The sequence below is a fragment of the Mastomys coucha genome, unplaced genomic scaffold (genome assembly GCF_008632895.1).
Source record: "Mastomys coucha isolate ucsf_1 unplaced genomic scaffold, UCSF_Mcou_1 pScaffold18, whole genome shotgun sequence".
NCBI lineage: Eukaryota > Metazoa > Chordata > Mammalia > Rodentia > Muridae > Mastomys > Mastomys coucha.
Genome location: NW_022196900.1, coordinates 7876091 through 7890575, shown reverse-complemented (window position 1 = coordinate 7890575; position 14485 = coordinate 7876091). Strand labels below are relative to the sequence as shown.

The 14485-nt window shown below is 47.4% G+C and overlaps 1 protein-coding gene across 1 annotated transcript in view; it reads left to right on the top strand.

The window, feature by feature from the left end:
- The window catches only part of Gabbr2 (gamma-aminobutyric acid type B receptor subunit 2), a 339297-nt gene that overhangs the window by 150590 nt on the left and 174222 nt on the right, over nucleotides 1–14485 (top strand). The window lies entirely within an intron of this gene.

The following is a 14485-nucleotide window of genomic DNA, read 5'->3' as shown; positions in this document are numbered from 1 at the left end:
CCTCAAGCGGAGCTGTGTCCTGGGCTCTAGCAGGGTTTGAAAGGGACGGGGATGGGCATCATCAGCTTGGCTTCCACTGCCCATTCCGAAGATCTCTTTCTCTACCCAGCGGTCGCTCAGCGGTTGCCTGTGAGAACCTAGAAAGGCCTCCCTCACTGCTCTGAGCTGTGGTTCCAATTCCCGGAAGTAAAATAAGGACAACCCCACCCCTAGCCCCAATACCTCCCGGTGAGTGTGTGAACTGGCACTGTGAGCGGTAAAGCCCTGAACAGAAAGGAGCTGGAAGTGTTTGGAGGTGATCCGAGCCAGGCGTGCGTTCCCAGGCAAGGCCCTTGGTAAGGACCAAAGGGACCTTGACCTCCAGTGGGAACCACTCTCTGCCAAGCCCTCAACAGGCTCTTGTTGGGAGACTCCTTTACAGAGCAATGACAGGGCTCCTAGTGAGTGAGAAACCCTGGGGTGATTCAGGGGTGCCTGCTCAAACAGCATCTTTGGCTATGGGAACCTAAAAAGTCCTTCGAGACACCGCTGCTCCTAGTCTCTTTATTGTGTAGAAGGGGAAACTGAGGCCCATTCCAGGGTTCAAAGCATCTCCAAGATGACAAAAGATGGTTCAGATCACGACTGGAGTGGGGGCGTGGCTCAGTGAGAGGGACAGTACCTGCTCAGCATGCACGAAGCCCTGGATTCCACCCTAGAACCACAGAACCAGGTGATGTGCTTTTGTTGATCCCAGCACCAGGAAGATGGAGCCAAGGCCAGCAGAAGGGTAAAGCCGTCCTCTGTTACACAGCAAAGTCAAGGCTTGCCTGGGATGAGACCCTGCCTTTTCAAAAAAATAAAAAGAAGAAAAAGAAATTTAAATTAAAGAGAGAGGAGAAAGGGGCTGAATCCCAAAGTCCTAGCCACTGCCTCAGACATCATTTCTTTTACAGGCATCACTTCCCTGCCTCAGACATCATTTCTTTTACAGGCATCACTTCCCAGAGTCACGTAGGAACTGCTGGTAGAGAACCTCCGAGATCTGAAACTCACGGAGCTTGGTCTAAAGCAGTGGTTCTCAGCCTTCCAAATGCTGTGACCCTCATGTTGTGGTGACCCCCACCAGAAAATTATTTTTGTTGCTACTTCATAACTGTAATTTTGCTACTGTTATGAATCGCAATGTAAAATATCTCTGTTTTTCTGATGGTCCTAGGTGGCCCCTGTGAAAGGGTCATTTTATTCCCCAAGGAGTCAAGAACCACATGTTGAGAACCACTGGTCTAAAGAGTACAAAAGGTCAGCCTGGCTGTCCCATCAAGTGCTCTGAAGATCCCTAAGCTCTCTCCCCCTCAAGCTCGGCCATGCCCCTCCCTCCTAAGGATCCTGCCCTCTAGGGCAAGGTGATGATGACTCCCATATTGCAGATGAGGAGACTTAGGCTGGCAGAGGGCAGATGGCTGTGCATAGAGCCTCAGCTCCTGGTCATTATTTTTTCTATGACACAGTCCTCCCTAGTGACACTCTCCTCCCTAAAATCGGGTGCTGGCAGTTTGGTGCCATATCAGATGTCTCCACAGAGCTCTGTCAGGGCTGTGTGCTGTGGTCTCGGGATCTCAGTGGGAAGTCTACAGAAGACAGGATGTGGCTTGGTGGCACTGCTGTCAAGGACCCTCCTTGATTAAAGCTCTCAGCCCAGCTGACTCCTCTCTGTCTGAGAACCTTGGCATCTTCACCAGCTGTCTGGGCTGTACCAGACATATAGCCCAGGATCCTTGCCAGGGGCTAACATTGCTAGGGGCTAACAGCTCTTGGGAGTATGGAGAAAACTGGGTTCCTTTCAGGGAACCAGTCAGTTGGCAGTGTTAAGCACTTCTGTTCTTGATAGGCACACTGGGAGGGACCTAAAGGGAAAGCCAGCCTGAGATTGGAGGGAGTAGTATAATCCCAGAGTTCATCACTGTGGCCTGGTGCTATGGACCAGGCAGTGGCTGGAGGCCATTCCAGCCATGGCACCAACTGCTCCTGTAAGCCTACAGTTCCTACTGTGTGGTAATACACCTGGGAGATCTGAACCTACTTACCCCAGATAGGAAACCCATGACTGACTGAGGATACCACTAATGCCCAACTGGTGATCCAATGAGTGTCCTCAGTTACTTGTACAGTTATAGGGAGCAGAAATACTCCAAGGCAGCTGCAATCACCATAGCGCAACACAGCATGGGTGACAGCTCACGAAGGCTGGAAACCTGGAGCACACTGCACAGCCTGCAGACAGCTGAAAGAGGTCAGAGCCTTTTCCAGGCTTGAGCCTCTTCTAGGCAGGTGTGCTGGTCATTGCTCAGCAGTCTTCATTCTTATATAAGTCTGGGAAGTGAGGGGGCCCAGCGAGTCTGTTTGGTTTTAGGGACTTCCTGAAGTGTTTCCGATGTTTGCTTTCTGATCTTAAAGAGTTTCTGTGCAAGAGGAAATGTTCCACCTCCCCATAGAATATCCTGTATCTTAAGATTTCCTCTAAGATGAAATGTTTAATCTTGGAGGAAATAGCTACACAACAGTCCCCATGAGTCAAAGCTGATGCCCAATGGCCCCAGGCAGCTCTGGATCTGGCTCAGACAAACAAAGGATTTGTGGCTAGAAAGACCAAGTGTGCTGCAGCCATGCCTTCTCTGGATTAGAGACTGTAAAAACCGGAAAAGGAATGACTCAATTCTAGGCAGACTCATCCATAAGCCTGGTTTTTCAAGCAATACTGCAACACCACATGCTGGCTTCAATTTACAGCAGCGGGTTTCCCCTGTGTAAGAGTAGATGTTGCTCTGAGAGACAGAGGTATAGACAGGAAAGATAAAATTAAAAGACCTACCCCCCATATAGATGGTGCTCATCCAGTGGTCATTCTATACTCGAAGAATTCAGGAGGCAAGCTCTGGGAACATATGTCTTATCCACACAAAGAATGACAATGTGGCCGCACTGTGTGTCAGATCCAGTGCTCATGGACATGGTTCTGGGGTTATCACCTATCAGGCTTCCTACACTGCTTCTTACTTCTTGCTGCTCATTGCAGTTATCAGAGGATTTTTCTGCCCTGTGGGGTGTGTGTGTGTGTGTGTGTGTGTGTGTGTCTGTCTGTCTGTCTGTCTGTCTGTCTGTGTTTGTGTATATGTATGTACACATGTATGCATATGGAAGTCAAAGGTCAATATCAGCTGTTTCCCTCATTCCTCATTCACACTCCACCTTTTATGGGGAGAGGGGACGGGGTGGACAGGGTCTCTCATTGAAGCTAGAGCCTACAGATTCAGCTGGTTGCCTAGCAGCAAACGCAGGGATGCATTTGTTTCCATCTCCCCGCAGAGGGACATTCTACATGCATGGGTGCTGGGGACCTGAACTCGGGTCCCAAGCTTGCACAGAGAGTTCATTACTGACTAAGCTATCTGCCCTCCCGGTTTTGTTTTGGTCAGTTGGTTTGGTTGGTTTGGGGACATAGGGTCTCACCGTGTAGCTGTGGCCTTCAATTCACTACCCTCTTCCCTCCAAGTGCTGGGATGATACACATACATTTTTTTTAAAAGTACTTAAAAGTCTTAGATTCCCTAAACTGGAATCTCCACTTTTAGCAACTTTGCTGGATGTAACTTTCCAGCTAGGTGGCTGCACATTGCTAGTGTCTCTCTCAGTTCCACAGTTCTGCACCCATCCCTCCAGGATCTCACTTGTTCCCCCTATCGTTAGTCCCACTCCCAGCCTCTTGTGATTGCTAGCCCCTCATCTCCATAGCATACAAATGACCAGCAAAGCCACCTCAGACAAATCACTCGCTCCATCTGAGTCCGTCTCCCTCTGTGAGACAAACAAACTGGGGCTATTGACTTGGAAGTGCCTCAGAGTATTTAACTGGGGGAAGGGATGTCCATGAGCCTGAAGCTGCGCCTTTCAGGGACACAGCCATGAGATTTAGCCTCCCCACACTCTTGCCCAGCCTCCACCACAGCCCCCTCCACTATACCTGAGAATCTGCCCCTGACTCATGTTCATCCAAAGCCCAGAGATTCTGTTAGGGTTCAAGCCAGTGGCACACATTCTGTGTTTAGGCAAGCCTACATAAGCGTATGTCTTTGATTTGAACATCTTGCTTTTCCTGGCAGTGGTAGACATTGAACCCAGCACCTCATTCATTCTAAACTAACATACAAATTATTTTCACTGCCCTAAAACGTTACGTCACTGTGCTAACATGTGTTCTGCTCTCTTCTGTCTTCTCTTGGTTTGGTAGCCATTGTCTGTATAGAACACAATTTACCCACTCATTACTAAAGGACATCTTGGTTGCTTCCAAGTTTGGTCAGTTAGGAGCAATTCAGTCATAGCACCCATATGTGGATTTTTGTGTGGACATAATATTTTCAGTGCCATTGAGTAAAAGCCAGAAAGTTGATTGCCAGATCACAGGATAGGATTGTGTTGGGTTTATGGGAATGTGTCTTCCAGAGTCCCCACAGTACATCCCACCAGTGACAAGGAGCATTGCTCCGATTCCACATCTTTGCTAGTATTTGTGGTGTCAGTGCTCTCTGGGTTGGCCATTCTGAGAGATGCACAGTGGCATCTCACCATCAAGGGTGACCTTTCCATACCAAAGATCTTCAAGTGGCAGAACTCATCATGGGCCTTGATCTGCCCATGACAAGAATGTAGCCATCTGTGTGGTTTCCTCTTCAAAGCCCCTGACCTTTTGGGCCCTCCCAAGCCTTTAGGAACCTTTTCCAGGGCCAAGTGGCCATCTGCTCCACCACAGGAGTGGTGAGCCCCTCTGAAGTGCAGCTTGCTCTTCCGGAGCACATCCTGGAACAAAGTCTGAGCAGAGGACAGAAGGATCCACCCCATGCTCCGACGCCACAGGTCACCTTTGTGAGAATCGCAATCCTTTCCTTCCCTTTTAGCAAGAGCTGGACCCATAGCATGGGTAGCATAGCTCAAAAGACCCTCAAAGGGTCTTTCAAACACTCCCTGCCCTGGCGGGAGCACCCTCCCCACCTGTCCTCACTCCCTCTCCTGCAGGAAGTGTATGCTCAGGCCTCTGAGGTCACCTTTCCCTGCATGGGCTGTTAGCATGATGCAGAATAAGAGGGTACCTGCTCACCTCATTGTCCCCTCACCAGTGGCCATTCTATCTCCATGGCCCATCTCTGTGTGTGCTCCCTGGCTTGTATAGGTTCCATGGGAGCGCCTCTCAAGGATTTATCTCAGTAAGTCAGATTTGGAGTGGCTAACTTACTTCTTCCAGTGGCTGTGCCAGGAATGGTGAGATGGGGTTGAGAGACATAGAGCAATGCCAGCAGCACCCTCCATGTATGTACCAACCCTGCCTCCTGCCCAAGCTACTAGGACCATTGAGAAGATACAGGGAACCAGTAGCTCAGATTCCCACAGAACTCAACCAACGCGTGCTGTCATTCGTTGATGGCTTTTGGGAATATGACATTGTTTGCTGATGGGAACCATCTCAGAGATGGGGACATTGCAGTCTAGCCAGTGGAACCAGCAACAACTAGAAGTTTGCCATGGGGTGCTTCCGGTTGACATCAGTACTGAGCACTGAGAAAGTATGTAGTCAGCACCTGAGTGGTTGACACTTGAATCCTCTACCTTCAGGATGGGGCAGTCCTATGCCCTACTGCAGGGATTCCCCAAGCATGGTACCAGATCGGAAACATCAGTAGCATCACTGGGCTTCACACCAGAGGTCAGACACGGGACCCAGTGACAATCTAAGTTAGGACCTGAGCAGAGCTATACCGGAGAAGCTGGCAACCTTTGTGTGGCAGTGAGCATCAGATAGTGCAGTAGCACTGAGAACCTCTAATCTCTGCCTCTAACCTCACCCCTTACTGGCTTGCCAGCACATCAGCAGTATTGGCAGTCCATTTGGAGACAGGAGGAGACATTGAATGAGTTAGATTCTGTCCTAATGACCTAGTGCCCCATACCCTAACTCTCAGCTGGAGAACTGAGACTTTTGACTGATGTGGCTGTAGACCAGTCATGTCTCTACTCTTGCCTCCAACTCTGGCTCTCAGGGGAGCAAGTCTTGTGAGATGCCTGCTAGGATCAACTCTTTGGCCTGCCCATACCAGAGTGGCAGTTTGCCACAGCCTCTTTGGCATGCTGGAGGACAGAGGCCCATTGTTCTCCAGAGTGTGGTCTGAATAGAGGCTCTGACTTTTTGAAGCCTAAATACTGCTGTTTTCACATTGCATATACTAGAAAACATGAGATTATTGCCTGCTAATGGACTACACTCCCGGGTGTGGCTTAAGGTAGGTCCTTCATGAAGAAGTGAGGCAGGTGGAGGGTGGAAGAGACTACTGCTGGGGGGCGGGCACACCTGGTGAACTGCTGATGGAAGTTTGGGACATGGGGTCTGTCAATGGCTTTTCCTCAGAGTCTAATTCAGAGGACAGAGTATCTGATGGGAGGGATCTCCAGCCTCCAGACTCTGCTATGACCCCGCTAGGGCAGACGCAGGGCTTTGTGTGGAATTAGTTTCTTGTTAATGTATACCATGGATGTGACCCTCCAGTGGGTTCTTTGTGGTACCCTTCCCCTCACAGTGAGAGTCCACACCAGAGAAGAGCCATTGCCCCTCAGAATGACCAGTCCTCAATGCCTGTCACTTTGGTGGCAGTGGACAACCCTGGAACTTCTGGTGAGAAGTCAGAGCTCTGTGCTGGGTGCCTTGGTTTGCCTTAGAGTACCTGTCCAGGCACAGCTGGTGCGTGACTGTCCTCCCTCCACTCCAGGACTGGGGGAATGTGGCTGATAACCGTGGTGAGGAAAGTCCCCGGGTCTGGCAGATGGTCCTCCAGGACCTCAGGGCCCTCTGCTCCAAACTGGAAAGAGCCAAGTAGTCTCTGCTCACAGAGCTTGGGTAGCCATGTAAGGGTCACTCAGCCAAGGGCCACAAGGATGCCAGACCATGGGTAAGGAAGAGTGTGGTGTCTTTGAGGCAGTCTCTGGGTCCCCCTTTCTGCCCTCTAAGCAGGGACTCCTCCTGGGCCTCCTGCACCCCAGCAGATTTCTCAGGATGCCACTCTGGCCCTGGGAAGCAGCTACTGCGTCAGCCCTGTGGAGTAGGAAGACATATTGCCTTGTCAACTATGGCCACTTTCTGAGTACTTACTGTGCGCAAGTGATTCCATTCTATCACCCAAATGGTGACATGTTTTAGAAAGGACTTACCAAGGGAAGGGTGAGTGCCCTTGCCAGGGTGTGACAGGCAAGACTTACCAGGTATTTATGGGATCTTCTGGCTATGTCTGCCCCTTTGCAGAGAAGAGCTTGGGGCCTTTGGCAAAGCATCCTTGACTCCCACTTCACCCCAGAAGCTGTGTGTGCTGAGCTGTCCATCTCTTGGGACTTCCTTTCAGACCCCCGGAACTCTCGATATGCCGTTCAGTATGCCATTTTATTATCCCCCAGTTCCCAGATCTTGGAGACCAGCGCTCCCCACCACACCTGTTCACAGCCTGCTCCCAGCATGCCTTATTTCAGACAGGCCTCTGGGCTTACAGGCAGCATGTGTGTAGGTTCTCCATAGCTATTCTGGTACACTCTGGCTGCGAGTTCTCCCCCAAAGCCCATCTGCTAGGCTTCAGGAGCCCCGGGGCCTGTGGAAAGGAATGGAGTGGGGATATTGGATAGAACCTTCAGGAAATAGTGAATATTTGGTTGGGAGAACCAGCTGTGAGGAAGCCAAGCTTTCTGTCAGCTATAGGGAGCCATGGAAAGTTTTTAGAAGAGAGTAGGGTGGCCATAGTCCTGAGGGCCAAAGAGGACAGACATACCTGAACTCAGGAAGCCCTGCAGTCATGAAGAGGAGACATGATAAGGCTACAGTGACTCTAAACATGTATTTCTTTAAAAATAGTAATTATTAATTATTATTTTCTAGCTGTCATGTTGATAAGGTTCTTGATGCAGAAAGTTGACAAAATAGCAAAGGAAAAAAAAAGAGGAAAATTAAAAATCAGCCATAACCCAATACATTAGTCCATTTTCCTATTGCTATTGTAAAACACCAGTGGCCAAGTGCATTATAAAGAAAAAATGTTTACTCAACTCATCATTCTGGAGGGTCAGTGGTGTGGCACCAGCATCAGCTGGGTTTACTGAGAGCTCCACTGCAGACTTAAGGGTGGGAGAAGGCTAGTCATGGCTAGTCAGCACTCTCTTAAGGAGTGCATCCCTTCTGAAAAGGACACCTTCCAAGACATAATCACTTCCCACCAGGCCTCAAGTCTCAAGGTCTGATCACCTCTCATTGCAGCCACACAGAGGACCAAATCCCCCTAAACATGAACCTTGGGAGGGCAAAGCCCAGAAACCAGTGTTAGCATCAAGCTTGGTCATGATGGTTTTCCTAGCAAGTGTGACGAGTTTTGCGGCCAGAAGCAATGTATTCTTTCTGTGTACTCAGCCTGCAGGGACATCCTCCCAGGTCAGCGAATGCCCCCACCACACCCTGTTGACCTGTAGCTGTCTGTCCCCTGGGGCATGTTTCAGGTTTATTTTTTCAGTCTTATCCACTTGACCATCTGTTTCTTCCTTCCTTTATTCTGCAACTATCCTGCCTGCTGATGTGCTTCCAGAGCTGTTAGCGCTTTTTTTTTTCCAAAACTTTTATTTGTCATTCCAAGATTTATTGGAATGAGGCAGATCTGGATTTCCTGCCACCGCCTTCATCCGGTCCCTGTTCAAAAGCCCCTGCCGCTTGCTGGGCGCACTATCACTTACTCTAGCTAGGCGAGGCCCCGATGCAGAACTGGGAGGTAACTGCCAGTTTGTGGCTGATTATTCACAGAGATACAATGGACTCATATTGGAACTTCTGTCTGCGCATCTCTGATTATCTTCCAGGGATGGTTCCTAGAAATAGCACTCATGCATTTTGAACCTTTTGTGTGTATTGCCAAATTGTCCTCTGAGAAGATCACACCAATGAGTTCCAGCGCCTGGAAGCACATTCTTTCACCCTTGGCAATGGCTGTTTTAATTTGCATTTCTTTGATTACTATTGAGATTGAATCTCTTTCCTAAGGCTCCTCTTGTTTCTAATTTTCCTTTTGTGAGTTTGGCAGCTCATGTGATTGGCACTTTTCCTGACTGGACTGTCCCTTCCGTCCCAGGTTGGTGAGCCTGCTTTATACCAGGCTACCCACCCTTCTCATGTTTGTGGGAGGTATTTGCTCATGTTTTGTGTGTTCTTGAACTTTGGCTTTGTGACTTGATGTGTGGGGTTTGATATTTTATGTGGCTGGAATTATTGGAGCTGTGCTCCTCACCTTTAACACTGTGCTCAAAGCCCCCTCATTACATGGATTCTGATAACTATTTTCTGTTTTCTTCTATTGAGTCCACTGCTGTGTTCCACCTTATCTTGAATTTCAGCTAAATAAATAAATAAATAAATAAATAAATAAATAAATAAATAAATAAATAAAAAGTGTCTGAAGCATCAAATCTTTTTTCTCCTGCTCCCAGACGCTCAATTATTCTTTCGGCATTTAATGACTATATCTTTTCCAGACTTATTTAAAGTGCCTACGCTAAAGTTGACCTTTAGAAAAATAACATACATACTTCTATATGCTTTTGACTGGTTTTGCAGGATACAAATGTAGCACATGCCACAGATGTGATTTTAAACTTTCTTGTGGCTACATTTTAAAATGTTAGAAAATAAATAGGCAAAATCCACGTTAACGGTGCATTTCCTTTGCTGCAATATGTCCTAAATATTATCATTTCAGCATATGTCACTGACCAACCTCCATGAGTGCTAGGGACCCAGTGACATGCAGTAGGGCTGCACCACCTTCATATATTCCTGCATTTAAGTTTCTCCCATTACTCTAACCAATGTGGACCAGACACCCTGTGTTTTGAGGGGTCCTCACTTAAAGCATGGCTAATTCACGGTCCATCCTTCTTTGCTCACAAACTTTATTTTCACCAAATTGATTGTGGTGATGCTCCCAGAATGCTTTTGGCTCTCTTGCCTGAATTCTGGCCACTCTCCAATTGCTCTGCTGCAGGTGCAACATCTCTGTGGCCCGTGGTGCACATTCATGAACATGGAGTTCTTGGCTCACTTGGTTGCTGGTAAAGTAGCCTCATTTTCTTTATATAGGTCCTTTCCCTTGGCTGGTGGGGTTACTTCTGCATGTCCTACATTGAGGCCTGCCTTGGGAGACGGGATCTACATTCTAGGATATTTTTAAAGTTGTTCTCACTGGCTTATAGGAAAGCTATTGATCTCCATGCATGCATCTCTCAGGACTGGTTGTATTGAACGTATTGCTTCTGGAAGTTTCTCCTCTCTTAATTCCCTTGAGTCTTTTGGATGGTCATCAGCAACATCAAGAATGAGCCTGCTCTTGGTTCCCTGGACCACATCATCTTTAGCTTCTTAGTTTCTCACTGTGACATCCTGCACAGTTGTTCAGAGCAGAGTGACAGGTTTCTAACTGGCTTCAAACAGGTTTCTAACTCTAGCTGAGCTCCCTGGGGACTGGGTGACTTTGTGCATGTCATTTAATTTCCCATGTCTCTGAAAGTAGGGGCATGTTCAGATTACCTGAGGGGTAGGGAGGTATGAAAATAGCTAATATGCATAAGTACTCAAGGCTTAGAACAGCAGCACCCAGGGGCCACACACTGTACTCACCCTTTCTGATCATCTTGAGGAATTCACTAGACATTAGGATGACATCTTCAAATAGCGATAGCACTGAGTACTGCCTCCTGTGCTTACCTTCAATAGGAACAGCTGGCAAGGCGTGATGCCTGTCAAGTGCTCCTCACCATGTCGAGCAATGTTCTGCTCACATTTACTCCATATAGGCAGGTAGACCTTCAATCTAGGAAATGGTGGCTGCTTAGACTCTAGATTGGTAGCCACATTTTCTTTTCTTTGATGCACAGGTTGGGAAATGGCAGCCACCAGTCTTCCTGAATTCATCTTACAATGCAGGCATGCAGCACATATTTATAAAGTGCATCTAATCATGTGAACACAGCAGAGAACAGAGTGGTCCTTACCCAAGGGGAGTCTGAATCCTTATGCAGGAAAACTGACAATCGGGGAAGCAGGCTAGTGGCTCTTACATGACATGATCAAAATTGCCATGGAGATTAGTCAGGTAGGGCCAGGGGCTCCACTGGACAGTACTGAGTATGGTGAGCTGAGAAGGTCCTCCAGGATGCCTCATGGTCAGGATGTCACAGGGAGGGGAACCCCAGACAGAGCAGCTGAGTGGAGGTGCTGGCATGGAGGGCTCTGGTGAGAAAATACAAGAATGCCTCGGGGCCATTGTGGCTGGGGCAGACTGAGGCAGGGAGAGCAGTGGCTGGTTAGGACCCTGGGAGGGAATTTTTAGACCATTTAAGGGGTTGCCTGATACTTTGAGTTATCACAGACTCTATCAGAGAACACTTTGGTGGTCGTTCACAGGCTGGGGACTGTCCTGATGTGGCCTGAAGTGTCTCCTTGCAGGCCAGGACACCTTTCACTTTCTTCAAGAAACCCTTTTCATTTCTTGTGAAAATTCTTTTCATTTTGATGAAATCAAAGTTGTCTTTTGTTTGCTTTGGTCCTCAGCTTTAAGGAGCATTGTCTAGTCCAAGGTCATTAGATTTTATTTTAAGAGTTTTGAGGTTTTACTTCTCATTCCTATGGTTAGACCTTTGGTTACAGCCTTCTCTGAAATGAGCAATGACTCCAGGGCCTGACCCTACACAAAGCTGGAAAAGCCCACCTTCTGCCGCCCTTGCTTTCTGCTGCCACTTGGTGGCTCAAGAAGCCTGGTTACAGCCCTTACCCAGGGTCCCTGGGCACACTTCCTAGCACCTCAGCTCCAAGGAAGATCTAAAATCTTTCCCCCTCCCCTTCCACTCCCTACTCCCCCCTCTCCTTCTCCTTTCCCCTCCCTTTTTCTCATCCATTCCCCCCTCATCTACATCCTTAAGAACCAGAAAGCTGTCTCTTAGAAAGGCTCCTTCCATTTTCCCATCCCAGACTCTGTGAACCTGCTTTATAAAACAGCCATCCTGATTGGTGGAAGGAAAGCAGAGGGAGGGAGCAAAAGTTAAATTTTTGGTGTAGCGTTACCTTATCTTGTCTTGCAAAGAGAATGGCAAACCCCAGGCCTTTGCTGAGTCTTGTCCCTGTTCTGCCCCACTCTGGGTTATTTCCGTCTGCTTTTCACTTTAGTGATGTTTTTTCTCTGAGCCACTCTTTTTCTACTTGGGTTTGCACACTTGGTCTTTGCTCTTGGTTCCTAAGAAATGCATTTGCAGAGATACATTTGTATTTGATACAAATGCACTTGTATTTGATTGTGGTTTTAGCCCACTGTACTGTCACATACATGCTGTTTCCTCACCATTATAATAAGGTCTTCTGCAGTCTTGTTTAAATTTAAAATACTCAGCTACTGCTTGTCTGAGTTCCAATATAGAAGTACAGAAACAGAGACAGCAAGCTCTGGGCATTATGACATTGTTGACCCCTGCTCTCATAACCTCTGATTTGGGGGGGTGCGGTTCTCCAATTTTACTTTTTATATTGTAGATATTCCTTGTCAACTGTTATCTGACATATTGATTTTTACTGTGAAAGTACACAGCAGTGACCATGATTTAACATTTGAATCCTCACTTAAATGACTAGCGTCCACAGCCATGTCTTTGAATCGCTCTGTCTCTCTAGCACAAGTGCATATTTTATTAGAATTTTAAATACAACATTTATTGTTTTCTGAGAGTTTCATATGTGCACACAATGTATTCTGATCAAACCCAGCTCCTAGTCTTCCCCCTAACTCCTCCCAGATCCACCCCACACTCAGCTTCATCTTCTCTTTTTGTTGGTGGTTTTCTAAATGACCCATTGAGAGTCCCATTTGCACTGCCATACGATCATAGGCACGGGCCATCCACTGGAGAGAAAGCATGCGCATACCAGATATGCAGCCAAGATGAGAAGACAAACCAGAAAGCGGTGAAATAAAAGCAGACCCAATAACAGCCCAAGATTTCCTCCCAGAAGCCACACCCCTAAAATGGGATTCTCCCTGGCTCAGAAGCCATTAACTGCCAATGGCTCCTCAATTAGGGGTGGGAGCCCCTGAACCCTCCTCCTCCCCATGCTGGGCTGTCGACTGGCTGGTCTTATGTGGGTCTCATGCAGGCAGCTGTGAGCCCCTAGGTGTAGTGGGCCCATCAAGTCCAAAAGCACTGTTTTGGTCTGGTCCTCCTGGACCTCTGGCTCTTACAGTCTTTCTGCTGCTCTCCTTCCCAATGGTCCCCAAGCCTTGGGAGAAGGGAGTGTAACATCGATGTCTCATTCGTGATTCAGTATGCATGAGTGCATCTCTAAGTCGTGGGTATCAGGATGGTCATGTGACTTTTCTGTCTACTATGTCCTTACATAAGTCATAGCTTCCCTCTGTTGTCTCCTTTGAATGACAAATTACGCACCTGTCTTCTTCAAGCCTCTCCTGACATTGTATCAAGGTTTAGTGACAGTGGTTTGGTTGGTAACAGCCCTGTCCTGTGTTAGCTACTTACAGAATTTTTCATCTGTGAAACAAAGGAAGAAAATACCACATATCTGATACGTGAATGCTTATTCTAAAACATGGCTACCACTTTTGTTTGAACAATTTAATCTGATCTTTAAAAATTTTATTAAAGCTCTCTTATAAAGTAGCTACAAATAAAAAATAAGTAAATAACACAGTGAAATTAACCAGACCCAGGGATGCCATCTCAGCGGACTCCTGAACAGTTAGAGCAGGTCTGGATCTGTGGGTTCATACTGGATTTTATAATTCCAACACACACATGCACAGATGCACATAAGCATGTGTACACATACATGCACACACAAACATACACATGTGCACATGCTCTCTCTTTCTCTCTTTCTCCCTCTTTCTTTCTCTCTCTCTTCTCTCTCCCTGTCTTTCCTCTTTCTCTCTCTCTCTTTCTGTCTCTCCTCTCTGTCTCTCTCCCTCTCTCTCTCTTTCTTTTTCTCTTTCTCTTTCTCCCTCTCTCTCTTTCTCTCTCTCTCCTTCTGTCTCTCCTCTCTCTCTCTCTCTCTCTCTCTCTCTCTCTCTCTCTCTCTTTCTCTTTCCCTCTCTCCAGGACAAAGGTCAAACCAGAGAAGCAGCTTTCTATCCTTTCCTGACTCATGTCTATTACTTGCACCAATTCTTCCCCATCACCCAAATTTCCTCCCTGTCGCCCACTCTCGTGTCTTACTGTGCTCCCATGTGCACATAGAAGGGAGGCCATGTGTGACCTTGCTTGATAGACAGTCTAAGCTCTTCCATTTTCCTGAAAATGTTGTGATTTCATTTTTTAGAGCTAGATAGTATTCCATTGTATATTTCCACCCATTTATGTATTCATTCATATATATTATTTA